Source organism: Bombus huntii, unplaced genomic scaffold, assembly GCF_024542735.1.
Source record: "Bombus huntii isolate Logan2020A unplaced genomic scaffold, iyBomHunt1.1 ctg00000132.1, whole genome shotgun sequence".
Classification (NCBI taxonomy): Eukaryota; Metazoa; Arthropoda; class Insecta; order Hymenoptera; family Apidae; genus Bombus; species Bombus huntii.
The window spans coordinates 24,429-42,635 of record NW_026099380.1 but is presented as its reverse complement, the minus strand read 5'-3'; the positions used below and the strand labels follow the sequence as shown (position 1 = coordinate 42,635).

At 39.0% G+C, this 18,207-nt stretch overlaps 1 long non-coding RNA gene across 3 annotated transcripts; it reads left to right on the top strand.

Annotated features, from left to right (window-relative positions):
- The first annotated feature begins 4,387 nt into the window (after positions 1–4,387).
- On the top strand, positions 4,388–17,084 carry LOC126877209 (uncharacterized). Of its 3 annotated transcripts, XR_007694828.1 has the most exons (6): positions 4,388–4,402; positions 13,267–13,547; positions 16,302–16,393; positions 16,511–16,655; positions 16,740–16,880; positions 16,947–17,084. It is a non-coding gene; the product is annotated as an uncharacterized LOC126877209 (long non-coding RNA). The 3 variants fall into 3 exon arrangements; XR_007694829.1 differs by lacking the exon at positions 4,388–4,402 and having other exon boundaries at positions 13,382–13,547; positions 16,715–16,880; XR_007694831.1 differs by lacking the exon at positions 4,388–4,402 and having other exon boundaries at positions 13,383–13,547; positions 16,511–16,668.
- Positions 17,085–18,207: the final 1,123 nt, after the last annotated feature.

The window sequence follows — 18,207 nt, the reverse complement described above, 5'->3', positions numbered from 1 at the left end:
TTCGGAAGAATGCATACGCGGCAACCGTTGCGGACATCTAATAAACGCGTGCGTAGTGGAGATATCGAGGGGCAACAAAGAAAAGAATCCATTTGGTTTCGAATCAAAGATTCATTCTGCCCCGAGCTGCGGAGTGCGAAAGGTTAAGCGTCATAGCGAAGCAAACACAATTAGAGATACGTGATTATTGACTCTTGATAGTTAATCGTTAATCGTTAATCGTTGTTCATCGTTAATCGTTAATTGTTTTTGATCGTTCATCGTTAATCGTTAATTGTTGTTGACAGTTAATCGTTAGTCGTTAATTGTTGATCATAAATTGTTGACTGTTGATTGTTAATAATTTAATTAACTTTTTTGTTGAACATCAAGAGTATTTCTTGTGGGCACCTTCACCCACTATCCACCTCACATCGTTATTCTACATACGGAAGGCAAGATTGATATCAAGTTCGAAGGACAGACCGCAGAAGTCTGGTCTCTGCTATTACCACGAGACCTTTCGAGACCGCGCAAGGAAGTGCCGGGCCCCTTGCAACTGGACCCAGTGAAACGAGACCAGCCGTCCGTAAACGCGGCATGTGGCGATGGCTTTAGTATCCCATCGCATTTTCGTGACGGACAGGGCACCAAGGATCTCTTTTCTTGTGAACACCGGTGTCAATATAAACGTATACTCGTGCAACAAACTACGCGGATCCGCGAACAAAGATACGTACGAGCTGTTCGCGGCGAATCGAGTGGTCGAAGCAAACCGAAAACGCCTTTCGCGAGTCAAAACGCATCGTCTCTGACGCCACAATGTTAGTGTCACGACCGGCATACTTCAAATCCGATGGACTGACGATGGAGATAAAGATGTGGCGGCACTCGGCGACAATCGGCGGCAATATCGCTGAAGTGTCTAATGAACCATCAACATCCCAACGGTCCTTCCGCCGAAGGTTCTAGAAGAAAGAGCACGTGGCAACGGTCGCGGACGCCTAGCAAATGCAAATGCATGGTGGGGATGTTGAGGGATGACAAAAGAAAGTAATCGGATTCGATCGAAAGTCAAATCATAAGAGCTTCAGTCTTGGAAAGTCACGCCTAGAGTTTGGAAGTGGATTGTAAAGTGAATTGTTGTTAGAAAAAAAATAAAGTTTCTTTTTTTTATTTACACCTCAAATTTCTTTTTTTATTTTGTTATTTTACGTGACATTAGCGCATTCGGTATCGGCAACAGCGCGTGAACGACAAATGGCAGCCGCTAGGATTCGTTACAAAATCTTTGTCTCCCGTGCGATTAATTCTGTATTTAGAATAATTTTAAATATATTTGACAATATCAAGTATCAACTCGTCACGTCATTATTTAAATCATCCACCACAAATCCAAAAACAGAATAAGGAAAACAGAGAAACGAACAAATAGAAAATTAAGTTGCTAACATGTTTTTCTATAATAATATTTTAACATCAATATTGTAATACGCAATGTGTTACGCCGCCTAAAACATCTGCACGCCAGCCCGCGCGACCGGACAACAACCGACCTGCGTAACGTCACTTCGACCCTCAATAAACCTAAGGACCCACCATAACTTTCACTTCCCTGTATTGTTTCGCCATGTGTCTTCAATCCGTTTGTCTTGAAGAATTTCTAACGCTTAAAAATATTCTCGAAACACAGTCGGTTTTTAGAGAGGTCCTTGGGTTTATTAGTCGCACTTAAAACACGGAGAAAGCGGGTATGCACCCATTAGGAAAATCCGAATAGCCCTGTAATAAAACAAGCTAGGTTTTTCTCACGCACACAGTCATCTATCCACCACGATGGTAGGAGACTCGATACTCATCCCTTCGAGCAGTAGTGCAGGTCATGACCAATCGACACCGCGCTTCGTGGCCCTCACTTTTTCTAACGAAAGTGGGAACAACGAATCCGCGTTCTTTAGGCACAGGGGCACACCCACACCGAACTTTTCTTCCGTATTAGAAAAAGAGCGACAGACAGTCTAAAAACTAACGCCTAACGCGGCAGTCTACACATAGCGCGAGAGTCGCATACTTCACGCAAATCTTTTGTCGGTTCTCGGTGTTGTCGAACACACATCTTCTCTCCTAAATATATTATAGTGCTAAGTCCATTAATACATTAATTTCCATTATAAGAGCCCTGCTCTAGCGTACATATCTATCGCATCTTCGTGCGACAAGTTGTTAACTATTTATTTCTCTACGTCAGTGTAATCTAAGTGTTGGAAATATATAATTTATAATTCTGTGAATCACAGTGTTATACAAACTCAATCACCCCTATTATCTCAACGGAAATCAGGGGATCGATCAATTCGTGGTGTCGATTGTTATAATCGTAACGGGGATTTACGACCCCCGTTGACGTCTCTCCTCGCGATTACGTCTCCCCGCAATTGGTCGAAATTTACACAATGTGAAAATGAAAAAATTGGAAGCAACCGAACTACGGATGAAACTAAATCACTTCGCTGCTTGTAAAGATAACTTTTAGTGTTATAAACATAAGTCAAGTAGCAAAGAGCATAAATTGAATTTACCCAAACTCTTCTTGAAATCTGACAAAATGATTCTTTATTTTGTCAAAAAAATCTTTACGTATTTTCCATTCCCATTCGTCGCTTTTTTCAGTGGCGTGTTTATCGCTACGTCGAAACTCCGTCGGGTAGCAGTTAATTTCATTTAAAGTAGAAAACTATTCAGAAACGTGTATACGTTACACAGCAACAAACCAGTCGCCCTGTTATTACCTCGTTCTCAACAGTTCAAATTTCAGGGACAACCGACTACTTAGTATCGACCCAGTACGTCATATTTACTCGCCAAAAGAATTGTAAACGAAAATTGTAACCAGACGTGCCGTTAATAACTACCATCTTTCGCGAAACTTCTTTTTCATTTGGCGGAAATTTAAACAAACCCCGAAACACCGTGGCGTTTTGCAACTGTCTTTAATCCTTTAAGATAAAAAAGATTGACGCAAAATTTTGACGGGATGAAATTTCACGATATATTCAGGTGAAACGATGCGAAATTAGAGCGAAGCTTATAATGGGAATATAGTTTGCTTGTCTGTTGTCATAAAATGAGATATGCAGAATATATTAAAAAATACAGTATATGTAATACGAAACTTTATATTATTCATGTTATTATGGACAAAATATCACAATATGTTCATATATTTAAATCTCCTCCGAAAAAGATTATTGTATGTAGAACACAGTTTAACTGTATTTTGAATTCTTGTTTATCAGATCACAATTGATAAGTTGATATTAGGATGATTATCCTCATTTGAAACAATTTTGTGACTGTTACTTGTCAATATACTTTATATCTTATGTACATTTTAAATATAGTACGCAAACTCGAAGTTGCAAGGAACATTAATAAAAACTCAATATTTCAATAACGCCTTTCATGATTATAATTAAATATTTTTTCAAAATGTCGTATCAGTGTTACATCTAGCACCCCCTCCCCCACACACAAAAGTTTACCAATTTATAATATATGTACTAGTAGATTGACAAGTTACGATTTACAGGTTATATAGAATTCTATTTTATGATTTTATAATTTTTCGTTAAATAGAATAATCAAATAACTTGCAAATAGTAAAATTTCATTTGTTTTATCGTCAAACTTGTGCAAGGGAACATATTAATGCTGGTAACTTTAGTGACTTGCAAAATTTCAATAGTGCAAGACAGGCCAGATATTCAATTGCAATTGGTTGCTATCCATATTTTCATCGGTCTTACAATAACCTTATGTTATCAATTATGAATTAAAAAGTTAATGAAATCACAACTCACCCAAGGCCAATGGGTATGACTTCTTTTCGAAGATCGATTGAAATCTCGAGTTTGTTGTTTGAGACATTCAGTTACCACAAGACAAAAACACCACTCCATTACAGCCGACGTAAACAAAACATGACAGATTCTTCCAATTCTCGGACAACAAACATAGGCATACATACTGTTTTAAAGTCACAGTCTGTCGTTGAACTTTCGCCAAGTAACTTGATACGCACATATACACGTCCCTCGAAATCAGTTTTCGACGAAAATACATACGTGACATGTTATGTTGCAACCGAACGTGAATTTCTCGCGGGAAATAGCCTGATATCGTTTATTTATGCGTCTCTCAAATACGAATTTTACTATACACTTCGTTTAAGACACGCCATTTTGCAAAACGATTATCGAAAGATTACTGCTTACATCGAGATCGAGAATAGATTCGCAGGAAGCTGGATGCCGCGATTTCTTCCCGCGCTTTACTTTCTTCCGAAGTTGTGATTGGTTGATTTCCTGCTGCCATATTCGGTTTCGCCGAGAATCGTGAACACGTACGCTGGAAGCAATGCGGGGTAATTATTTAATTTATTTCATAATATTATTTAACATATATCGTGAAAAGTTCTGAATATTCGGATTCTTCTGTTATCGTTTCATCGTATGTTAGCATTATCAGCTCTCGATATCGAATTGACAAACAGAATTTTTCTCATACAAAGTAAGTCACATTAAGTATATGTATATGTATAGTCGAAGCAATGCAATTAAAAATTTTTCCATTTTAATTGCTATTATTTATCACAGACATTTTACCGAGCATTCATTTTATAAATCTTATACATATATAAGTCGGAGATGAAAGAACACCGGAGCCTTTGGAATTTTGGATAACCCCGCAACATTGTAACCTAGAGTCTACTATAGCTGTAATTGAACAATTGTAGTTATTCAACCCGATTGTAATTATTCGAGAATTGTGATAATGAGCTTGGGCTCGAGGCGACAGTCAGTCGCCGAACGTAGCCGCGGTCACGGGATGAACGCTTTGCCTAACAAAGGTATGAAGTAATTCTATAGCTCTCCTTAAAAGAAATATTTGTGGCGACACGCGACAGTAAACATTCCAACGGTTTCTGTCCCGTGGCTCGCCACGTGCAGACCCTATTCTTCGAGTAAGATGATTGCCAGATGTCGATGCGTCTCCGCAGTACATGTTCGGCTAGCCCGAGGGCCCGTTATAAATCTTAAGGTTTAGTTAACTAAAGTCCTTCAAACAGACAAACAGTCTTTGTCCCAACTACGGGAAGATAGGGGAGACATATTTTTCAACGAGCGGCGTCTCCCACTAGCAACTTTCCCTCGAGGGCGGCTAGCATCCTTTTCTAACCACCGATATGGAGATTAACCAATTAGCAGCAACACTTTCTGAACGAAGGCTTTTCTCGACGAATCCGATGATCTCGTATCCTTAGACACACCCCGTTATAGTTTTCCTGTGTGGCATCATCGGGACGGAAAAGGCATTCTCGCCCGCGATCTCATCGATCCAAGAGTAACGCCTTCGCGATCAGTGATTATTCTCTCAGACTTAGACTTTGTGAGTACGTTCTGTTGTCATCCCGTTGACCGCGGATTCGTTATTGAACCTAGGATCATTGTCATTAGTATCTCGAGCACCTAACTACCGCGGTTACTTGTCCGGTTCTATAATAATCGTATTTGCACTAGTCAATGTCTTCTCTATTGCATAACGACAACGTGTAACCCAAACGAAGATTCGTTTCACGCCCCTAACCCTAATTCTAATGTAAACCCGACATCAGAAGTGGGATCAGTGCCGGTTATAACAGTGCAAGAGCTTACGACCATCGTGCGCGAGTTAATTCCGTTGCTAGTACAAAAAATCGAGTGTGGAATCTATCAAGTTTTCGACTCCGCTGCCTGGTGCGCAGCTTCCAATCTGATTATGGAGGAAGATCCTTTACAAAGCAGTGCCCTGAATATAATTTCAATACCGAGTGTCGAATTGACTTCTACGTAGTGGAGGCGCTAACTGGTAGATCAAGCCATCCGGGTGAGTCGTTTCCATTTTACCCCGATTTCGGAGCCGAGTGTTCGCTAATCAAAGAATCCGTAGTCTTGAGAATTTCTGGCAAAAGAACGATTGATATAGTAGTAATGCGAGGAACAAGAGATATTGGTACTAAACGTATCGCTCAAATCTTGTCCGTTGCAGGTGTTAGTGGTTAGAGATAAATTTTTCATGTCCTCGCTGATAGTTATTTAACAATACGATATCGCGATTACTCGTTAAATTTTAAGCCAAGATTTTGACGTAATATTACACAAAATAGCCTCGCTATGTGTAAAACAAAAATAATTAATGCCTGTAATAAAACCGCCGAAAACGAGATCGATGTTAATGAAGTTGACAATGAGGTACGTGGTAGTGATAAGGGTAGATTAATCTTTCTTTTCGAAAATTCAGAGATTCATCCGTTACGGGTTCCCTACGTACTCGTACAAAAAAAATACAGACCAGTTAGAAGTACAATTAATTGATCCTGACATCGCCGTACAAGGAGTCCTAATAAACTTCGCGAGCGCGGAATAGTACGTGAGAGAACAAGCGATTTAATTACAGCCAAAAATCATAAAGCCTAGTAATTCACCGTTCGCGAGCCCTGCGTTACTCGTGAAGACGAACAATGGTTCAGATAGATGATAGGTAGATTTTCGAGAACTAAATAAATACACGGTCGCGGATCGGTATCGTTTACCCCTCATGGCGGATCAAGTCGCGAGATTGCAAAAGCGAGATATTTTATTATTCTGGACATGGCCGGTGGGTTTCTCCAAACCCCTATTCATCCTAATTCTAGGAAGTATACAGCCTTGATTACCCTCGATGATCAATTTGGATAATAAGTTGTTGTTTTCTTCGAATTCTTTTGTGCCTTTGTTCGATCCATTCGATGTCCTTTATTTGCATAACATAAGTGCGTGCGCGTTTAATGTTTCTTCCGGAAGTCATTTTCGGGACGGCGATACTATGCTGACTCCGTCGAAAATGGGGATTCTTATATTTTCGGACAACCCTAATAATTTTGCAACTCATACTTGTCTAAATATTCTAATATTTATGTTCTTCCTTGCTACCATTTTGTGTAAACCATCAAAGCGTTTACTACGGAAATCCTCAGGAGTAGTGGCATGCCAAGTCTTCTGTAGCATTTGACCCTTTTTAATTATGGTGACATAAGAAATCATTTGGTCGAAGTGATCTGTACTACACTTTCCTTCATTGTATTCAGCAGCGGCTGCTGACTTCGATGTTGCGAACAAACAAAACGAGAGATCATTCTTGAGATTCCTTTGAAAACACGTATAACAGCCGACGTGCCATTCGTACGTTGTCGCCTATTTGGACGATGTCCTAATTATTGCCGACGCGATAGATCAAGCCCTAACAGGATTGCACACCGTACTAGATACCCTTGTAAAAGTCGGACTCTCCTTTAACTTTGCAAAATGTTCTTTTCTAAAGGCATCGGTACTCTATTTGGAATATGTAATTTACGACCTAGAAGTTTGTCCCAACCCGGGTATAATGCACGCCTTGAGTTCTTTACCTGCGTCAACGACCGTCACACAGCTTAGGCAGTTCATAGGTTTAGCCTTTTATTTCCGAAAATTCGTCCCTAAATTTTCACGGGTAATGAAACCCTTGTATGCGCTTACTTCCGATAATAAAAATATGACTTGGACAGATAGGTATGGAAAAATAAGGCAAAAGGTAATTTCCGCCCTGACCTACGCGCCGGTATTAATGGTATTTGACCCGAACTACCCGATAGAACTTCGTATCGACGCTAGTTCGGATGGATATGAGGTTATTTTAATGCACAAAAATTGAAGGTAAAAATAGAGTAATAGAATATTACAGTATAAGAAGTAACCCTGCGGAATCTAGGTATCATTCTTACGAACTAGAAACGTTAGCAGTTGTGAACGCCGTCAAGCATTTCCGTCATTATCTCCACGGACGAGAATTTCTTGTCGTCTCCGATTGTAATCCTTTGAAGGCATCCAGTGGTAAGGTAAATTTAAATGACAGGGTTTACAGGTGGTGGGCTTACTTACAAACTTTTACTTTTGACATTCTGTACCGGGAAGGTAAACGAATAGCCCACGTAAATTTTGTCTCGCGAAATCCCGTAGACTTGGATCACCTTACGATCAACGAAGTCATAGAGAAGGAAATCAATCTGACCGAAATCTCCGAAGACTAGCTATTAGTGGAATAACGTCGCGACTCCCAAATTTCTAGGATCGTCAATAAATTACAGAACGAAGAGCTCGCGGAAGACGTCGCGAATACGTATGAGTTACGGTTCGGTACCCTTCATCGTAAAATACAGAGAAAAGGCAGAACTCTCTGCTTGTCCATTGTCCCCAGAGGTTTTAGATGATCTGTTATTAACCATGTGCAACAGTCAATTATGCACTTAGGTTGGGATAAAACGCTTGAGAAACTGTGCGAGTGTTACTGGTTCGAAGGAATGGCGGAGTATGTTCGCCAATTCGTAGAGAACTGTCACGCTTGTCAAGTTTCGAAGGCCAGTTCAGGTAAAATACAAGCTGAATTACATCCTATACCTAAGACCAGCATACTTTGGCATACAGTTCACGTGGACATAACGGGCAAACTAAGCGGTAAAAGTGGTTCGAAAGAGTATGTCATTGTTTTGGTCGACGTCTTCACTAAATTCGCATATCTGCATCATACTTGTAAAGTAGATTTCCTTAGTACCGTTAAAGCACTTAAGTACTATATTTTTATTCGACAGTCCCTGCCGGATAATAGCGGATCAGGGAAGATGTTTTACGGGCAAAGAATTTCCAGACTTTTGTCAAGATAAATACATTAAACTCCATTTAATTGCGACCGGAGCTAGTAGGGCCAACGGGCAGGTAGAGCGTATTATGAGTACGCTAAAAAACATGTTCACAACAATAGAAACCACCGGGCGGTCCTGGCAAGACGCGATCGGGGAAACACAACTGGCCTTAAATTGTACCACCAACCGCGTGACTAAGTCAAGCCCGTTGGAACTACTAATCGGTAAAACAGCGAGACCCTACGGCTTATCCCTACCCGACAGTATCGAAGAAAGAGAGGTAAATATCTCCCATGTAAGACAGCAGGCGATAAAGAATATAGAAGCAAGCGCCAAATACGATAAGGATAGGTTCGACAAAAACAAAGCTAAAATAGTTAGGTTCAACCTTGGCGATTTCGTGTTACGTAAAAACGAGGAAAGAAACCAGACGAAGTTAGATCCGAAATTCAGGGGTCCATTCGTAATAGCCGAGATTTTGGAAGGAGATAGATATACCCTAAAAACCTTAGACGGCAAACGATCATATAAGGACAGACACGACAGACTGAGAAAAATGCCAGAAGGTTGCGTCCCTGCTGAGTTAGACGTCTGCGGTGATGACAACGGCGGTGATAATAACGATGCAAGTACACTGACCTCAGAGGATCATTAACACTGCGTTGTGGTCATAGTAGTACACCGAGTGGTTTTATGTGCTTTTGTTGTAACCCGTTGAGAGGGTTGATGTGTTTTTGTTGTAACCCGTTGAGAGGGTTGATGTGTTTTTGTTGTAACCCGTTGAGAGGGTTGATGCGTTTTTGTTGTAACCCGTTGAGAGGGTTGATGTGTTTTTGTTGTAACCCGTTGAGAGGGTTGATGTGTTTTTGTTGTAACCCGTTGAGAGGGTTGATGTGTTTTTGTTGTAACCCATTGAGTGGGTTGATGTACTTTTTGTTGTAACCCGTTGAGTGGGGTTACGTGCTTTTGTTGTAACCCGTTGAGTGGGCTTACGTGCTTTCTGGGTGTAATGCACCCAACGTGGCAATATGATCCAACAAACTGAGGTTCACCGGTGTACGAAATCGAAAATGATCTGTTGTGTCATTACGGTCTGACTGGCGACTCACAGAACGCACCTAACACTTTGAATACAAATTATAACATTACAAATTCCTATTCTCTTTTATTTTTCCGTTGTCAAACCTCCGAACGAAACTTTGTTATTGCACTGGACCCTTGACTTACTTGGACATTTAGCTAAATCGCAAATAATGTCAGTTGTATCGAATCTAATGTAAGAAATACGATATTTTAGTTACACACGAGGACGTGTGATAGTCAGGATGGCCGTGTCGGAGATGAAAGAACACCGGAGCCTTTGGAATTTTGGATAACCCCGCAACATTGTAACCTAGAGTCTACTATAGCTGTAATTGAACAATTGTAGTTATTCAACCCGATTGTAATTATTCGAGAATTGTGATAATGAGCTTGGGCTCGAGGCGACAGTCAGTCGCCGAACGTAGCCGCGGTCACGGGATGAACGCTTTGCCTAACAAAGGTATGAAGTAATTCTATAGCTCTCCTTAAAAGAAATATTTGTGGCGACACGCGACAGTAAACATTCCAACGGTTTCTGTCCCGTGGCTCGCCACGTGCAGACCCTATTCTTCGAGTAAGATGATTGCCAGATGTCGATGCGTCTCCGCAGTACATGTTCGGCTAGCCCGAGGGCCCGTTATAAATCTTAAGGTTTAGTTAACTAAAGTCCTTCAAACAGACAAACAGTCTTTGTCCCAACTACGGGAAGATAGGGGAGACATATTTTTCAACGAGCGGCGTCTCCCACTAGCAACTTTCCCTCGAGGGCGGCTAGCATCCTTTTCTAACCACCGATATGGAGATTAACCAATTAGCAGCAACACTTTCTGAACGAAGGCTTTTCTCGACGAATCCGATGATCTCGTATCCTTAGACACACCCCGTTATAGTTTTCCTGTGTGGCATCATCGGGACGGAAAAGGCATTCTCGCCCGCGATCTCATCGATCCAAGAGTAACGCCTTCGCGATCAGTGATTATTCTCTCAGACTTAGACTTTGTGAGTACGTTCTGTTGTCATCCCGTTGACCGCGGATTCGTTATTGAACCTAGAATCATTGTCATTAGTATCTCGAGCACCTAACTACCGCGGTTACTTGTCCGGTTCTATAATAATCGTATTTGCACTAGTCAATGTCTTCTCTATTGCATAACGACAACGTGTAACCCAAACGAAGATTCGTTTCACGCCCCTAACCCTAATTCTAATGTAAACCCGACATATATATATATATATATATATATATATATATATATATATATATCGCGAAGGCGTTACTCTTGGATCGATGAGATCGCGAGCGAGAAAGCCTTTCCCGTCCCGATGATGCCACACAGGAAAACTATAACGGGGTGTGTCTAAGGATACGAGATCATCGGATTCGTCGAGAAAAGCCTTCGTTTAGAAAGTGTTGCTGCTAATTGGTTAATCTCCATATCGGTGGTTAGAAAAGGATGCTAGCCGCCCTCGAGGGAAAGTTGCTAGTGGGAGACGCCGCTCGTTGAAAAATATGTCTTCCCTATCTTCCCGTAGTTGGGACAAAGACTGTTTGTCTGTTTGAAGGACTTTAGTTAACTAAACCTTAAGATTTATAACGGGCCCTCGGGCTAGCCGAACATGTACTGCGGAGACGCATCGACATCTGGCAATCATCTTACTCGAAGAATAGGGTCTGCACGTGGCGAGCCACGGGACAGAAACCGTTGGAATGTTTACTGTCGCGTGTCGCCACAAATATTTCTTTTAAGGAGAGCTATAGAATTACTTCATACCTTTGTTAGGCAAAGCGTTCATCCCGTGACCGCGGCTACGTTCGGCGACTGACTGTCGCCTCGAACCCAAGCTCATTATCACAATTCTCGAATAATTACAATCGGGTTGAATAACTACAATTGTTCAATTACAGCTATAGTAGACTCTAGGTTACAATGTTGCGGGATTATCCAAAATTCCAAAGGCTCCGGTGTTCTTTCATCTCTGACACGGCCATCCTGACTATCACACGTCCTCGTGTGTAACTAAAATATCGTATTTCTTACATTAGATTCGATACAACTGACATTATTTGCGATTTAACTAAATGTCCAAGTAAGTCAAGGGTCCAGTGCAATAACAAAGTTTCGTTCGGAGGTTTGACAACAGAAAAATAAAAGAGAATAGGAATTTGTAATGTTATAATTTGTATTCAAAGTGTTAGGTGCGTTCTGTGAGTCGCCAGCCAGACCGTAATGACACAACAGATCATTTTCGATTTCGTACACCGGTGAACCTCAGTTTGTTGGATCATATTGCCACGTTGGGTGCATTACACCCAGAAAGCACGTAAGCCCACTCAACGGGTTACAACAAAAGCACGTAACCCCACTCAACGGATTACAACAAAAGCACGTAACCCCACTCAACGGGTTACAACAAAAAGCACATCAACCCACTCAACGGGTTACAACAAAAACACATCAACCCACTCAACGGGTTACAACAAAAACACATCAACCCTCTCAACGGGTTACAACAAAAACACATCAACCCACTCAACGGGTTACAACAAAAGCACATAAAACCACTCGGTGTATTACTATGACCACAACGCAGTGTTAATGATCCTCTGAGGTCAGTGTACTTGCATCGTTATTATCACCGCCGTTGTCATCACCGCAGACGTCTAACTCAGCAGGGACGCAACCTTCTGGCATTTTTCTCAGTCTGTCGTGTCTGTCCTTATATGATCGTTTGCCGTCTAAGGTTTTTAGGGTATATCTATCTCCTTCCAAAATCTCGGCTATTACGAATGGACCCCTGAATTTCGGATCTAACTTCGTCTGGTTTCTTTCCTCGTTTTTACGTAACACGAAATCGCCAAGGTTGAACCTAACTATTTTAGCTTTGTTTTTGTCGAACCTATCCTTATCGTATTTGGCGCAGTGATACATCGAGCATTTTCGACGATCGCATTTGCGTCTAAGTTAGTTTCGCTTAGTAAGGAGTTATCCCGGTGACCGTGGATTCGTTTGAACTCAAACATTGCTAATAGTATTATTTAATTTAATTATTCGTAGATCGTATTATTCATTAGGCTTAGTGTTTGTTAGACTTATTATTAGTTGTACTTATTATTTGTTAAGCTTAGTGATAGACCTGTATATACGTGTAAATAAAATCTCGGCTTTGTGAAACGATGGCTAGTCCACACGAAGAGTCGTCGCGCGCCCAAAATTCGAATCGTGACCCGACATATATAACCAATTTATAATATATATATGAACACACACACACACACACACACACACACACACACACACACACACACACACACACACACACACACACACACACACACACACACACACACACACACACACACAAATATATATATATATACACACAAATATACAAACACACACACATATATATATACAAACAATAGAAATACTTTCGTGTGCTATTATACGTAGTTCGATAGTTTACATTTCACGGGCCCCGTGTTGCACCTGCGTCGGTTTCGTTCCTGTTTCCAACGTATAAGTGTAGCGTCAGTGATTCGCGTGACGCGACGCAACCTTCAACGTTTGTTTTTCTCCGTTTATGCGTTGTGTGTTCGTTTGAATGAAAACGTCGCGAGTGTTGTAACAAAAACCACGGAAAACAGAAGAAGAATACGGGAGCAAAAGGAATTCCAGGCTACAGCAGAATGCCCATTGCCCAACAGGGTTTCGTTCCATGGTATTTCAACGAGGTAAGCTACCTCTTTTAGTACGCTTCAAGGCGCCTCTTTCCAACCAATTAATTTGCGTCCAACACCATTTTAACTTCGTATACTCAGAGAAAATATCGTTCTTTTGTATTTTCTAACTCTGATCTATGTATAAATTTACTGCGACGGGTCATTTCTACGGATTAACGTATCTTATAAAAACGTTGCGTGAAATGTTAATAATATATAAGTCTTGAAACATTTGTACTAATTTCATAGAGGAACGTAGTTGGTACCTTCCGGGTGGCATATTGTATGCTTGTTGCATGAACTTTCCAAATATCTTACAGTTAAATGGTTGGATTGTTTACTAGAATAAGCAACACAACATTGTTTTTGATTTATTGTGAATGAATTTATAGAATCATATTATTTTACACATATACACTATCGCGCAAAAGTATCCCAACATTTGATTACTTTTGATATTATGTTATTTAATTGCACAATCAAATTGATAGTATGTACCGATATATAATGATTACGATCTGTATTATTATCTTATTCCTATGATGTGGTTTTAACATAGGTCGTAACAAAACGGTCAAAAAAATTCTTTATTCTCAGACTCTGTAGCCTGTAAGAAACGAATTAATTAATTAAGAATCTCGTTGTAACCTACAGGTTCGGAAAAGGCTGATAGGCTTTGGTCTACGTGGTGGTTGGGAATTTTCATTCGTTTCGAGTTCGCTTAGCTGATAAATAGTGAATGTGCATTTCTTCCAAAATAAAGAAGAAAGCGAAGTCGATAGAAACGTGGGTCAAATTTGAAATCATTTCTCGATTATGTGGAGGTTGATTAAACGCGTTGGTGTATATAGTGATGAGACGAGTTGATATTTGGTGTAGTCAAATGTATTTAAAACTATCGGCAGTACTCTTCTAACGATCTCCCTCTAACGAATTTAAATTCGACTTCGGTTGACGGTTGCGCGTAGCGGCGATATTGTTCTGTCCGGAGTTTGTTTATTATCAAGTTTCGTACCTCGAGACGGTATCAATGCCCCGAGGCAAAACAACAACATGAGTTACTCTCGATTCGCATCGTCCTATGACTCATATGCCGCTACAATATGCAATCGAATAAAGTGATAAATAGCTTGCAGATGTTTACGCGTCTCTGAAAATGTTAAAAGATATAACATGTTTAACGCGAAGTATTCGTGATAATATTCGCTGCAATTTGAAATATCTGCGTGCAGTCTCGTAGGTTTTGAATAAAAATTTATCTTTTATCGCAAGATACATACATGTTTTGGCCTATATATAGCTTTGTACTCTTGTAACCTAAAAGAGAAGTCAAAAAAAGTGATGTTAACTCTTGCAGTAAAAAATTCATTTATGTCAATACTACTTTTAGAAATGCACCAAGAGAAGCAAGACAAATTATTGACGAAACACAGGATAGTCATTTCCGATCCAAAAGAAAAACGCAACTAAAATAATATGTAGATAGCTATTAAGGCAATAAATAATAAAGTCATTGAAATGATCCATCATTTCAAACTAATATCGCTTCTCTTTACTTCAGAACTGCTATAAACATTTTAAATATCATTTATGTCTTGGTTCCCTTGCGAAGTTCTCGAAGAATTCGTCAAATGATGTCATGAACAATATAAATAATCGTAAAAAATCTATATTTGTGTTTAAAAAATAGGCGAATAAAGAGAAATAGGATAATCGAGACCGGTGAAAAAGGAACAACCAACATCCCGCATCTGATACAAGCGGAAGAGAAATCAATTTCTATCATGTCGCACGGCGAACAAGAACGCAAATACGGAATCTTTTGTATAATACTACTCCAAACTCTGTTGAGTCGCAGTAATAATAATAATCGGGTGTTGACTTCTGCTCGTTTTTACTTGAAGTTTGCTCGTTACCTCTTTGAAATTTGGTGGATCGTTTTCTGTCGAAACCCGTTCCATCTGACGTTAAAATCAATAAAAACAATATTACGATAAAGACTTTTATCTCCATTGTTGTCAACTTCCGTCAAGTCTTCGTTTTCTGCTCGCTGAATATAATACGGATTCCCAAAAACTTTCTTCGTATGAAATTTTACTAATGTACATTTATCAAACATTGCACATTTTAAAATAGGTTATCATTATAAGATTAAAAAAAAAAATAGCTAAAAATATCTTGAAACAAAAGAAACCAATTTTGAAGTTTGTTAGCCCGGAAATGTCATGGTAGGAAGGTATACTTCGATATTACTTTTACTATCGATAGGCGTCGCCGTCGTTGCTGTTATCATATACGAGACACAACAAATCACGAAATTGACAAATCACCGGTGATCTCCTCGAGTCGCAGTTCGAACGTTTCACAAATAAGTTAAAGAATTAAACTTTAGATATAGTGGTAAAATTTATTGTATGAATCCAACAGAGTGACGGTTCAGGGTGTTATAACAAAGAGGTATAGAACGCTGATTTGGGAGACTTCTTGTACTGAGGTTTTAGTCCCTCTGAAGCGGTTATCGTCGGGTGTATATCAGAGGCGCCTATCCGTTGCTATCTGGTTATTGTTTCGATAGCTGTGGCATGTAGGATGTTTTGTCTACTCTATTAGTGCTTCTAAGCGTGTGATACTGTCGACGATTCGCCTGTGCATGATTATACATTGAGTAAACGGATAGCCTGAGTTGGAGTTTTGATGATTAGGATAATCGAAATAATTCATAGCCATGGTAATATTTTAACTAATTTATTTTGTTGTCTTTTATAGGCCACTGCAATGAGAAAAGAATTCCTGAAGCCAAAGAAAATGATACACCCAAATAGCAGAAAGTCTATCGCTATTACGAAAAAAGCCAAAAAGTAAATACAATTACTATTAAATTATGTGATTTTGTTATGTACATTTCATTTATTTTATATGATTATATAATACTTTTGTGTAATAAAGAAGGAAATGGACAATGTGTTTTGTTTCAGAATATCAAATAGACAGAAGGCAGAAATGTCCTGCTTGATAAAACAGAATTCAATAGGAGAGAAAATATCGTGGATCAGAAACAATATGATTCCAGGCGTGTGACCCTATACTCCAGAGATAACTGCAAGTTTGTTAGAAACGGAGGTAAAACAAAAATGTATACACATGATGATACAGAGATTGTACATTAAAGATGTGATTAGTTATAGTTCTATATTTGATCCAAAGGTATGTAGCAAGAAATGATGAAGAAATGGAAGAAATTACTATTAAAAGGTCTATAGGTAGCAACAGGAGTAGACAGCATGCTAGGAGGGAACATATAATTAGAGTAGAAAGAACTAGGAGAATATCATACACGTGGAATAGGTAAAGAATTACAGCCAAATTTATTTTCAATATATCCTGATGTACAAACCCTCCTTTATTTTTCAGAAATTTCTGATATTTTAAATGCAACTCAGTGTGAAATGTTATTGAATTGGAATAATGAATTACAGTGTGCGAATAATTTTAAATTTATAAGGTTTGGCGAGAAAGATTTAAAGAAAGTATTAGAGCTAAGAAAAAGAATGAAAATAAGCCATATTAGACTATCCAAATCTCTATTAGCTATGCCTGTAAACAAGAAGAATTTATTCAGCAAGCCAATTGATTCAGATGAAAATAGTGTAATGGAAATAGAATAAATTCTGTAGATATGTCTTTTTATCTTTCATCTCTATTTAAAAACAAGAAAACAGAAGAAAAGCGAACAGTTTCGTCCTTTTTTGTTTGCGAAATGCTAGAAACCGCATTTCGTCTTGCTCTTATCTCCCACGAGAAACAGTCACGTCACAAGATACAAGAGTACGATAGAAGAGAAAAGAAAATGTTCGATTGTGAAATATACAACAAAACTGAAACATGCAGATGAATCACATGCACGTTATGAATATTCTGCATCGTTTCTCCGCCTTTCCTTCATTTTTTTCGCTAGCTGCTCCATTATTTAAGAACGAAGATATAGTAATTACTCTCAAAGTTGTACATTTCGAAATGGTAGGAAAATCAATAGTACAATGATAAATATACGATTTTAAAAGCTTTTTAGATTTCTTACATACTTAGCATTAATCAAATAGCTTAGTATATAAAAGAGTTTACTTATGTCGCATGTTATAAATGCAGCTGCGTTCGTTACAACAATTCCAATTCCAAGGAATTTCTCTCGAAGATCGCAGTGAAGAATTTGCTTTGTTAAATTATTACTGGTATACTTCGTCAACTTGTGGTATATCGATACAATTTGTCAACCATCACTTTTAATAGCTTCTCGCTAATAAAAACATTTCGTACCTATTTAATAAGAAGCAGTATATTCTTAATTATTTAGAAATTTACTTAATGATGTTTAAAAATACGAATATGTTTAAAAATTATAATGTAAATATATATATTTCATTTCATGTTTTACTAATATATCTCTAATTTAGATTAAATATCTGAAACTTGAAAGAAACTTTTAAAACTTTCAATACATCGCATACGTTTCAAATTTAGTGCATAGTTACATATATATATACGATCGATCTTACTCGATCATCTTACTTGAAGAACAGGGTCTGCGTGTGGCGAGCTACGGGGCAGGGACCGTTGGAACGTTTACTGTCGAGTGTTACAACTATTTCCTTCTTAAGGAGAGCTATAGAATTAT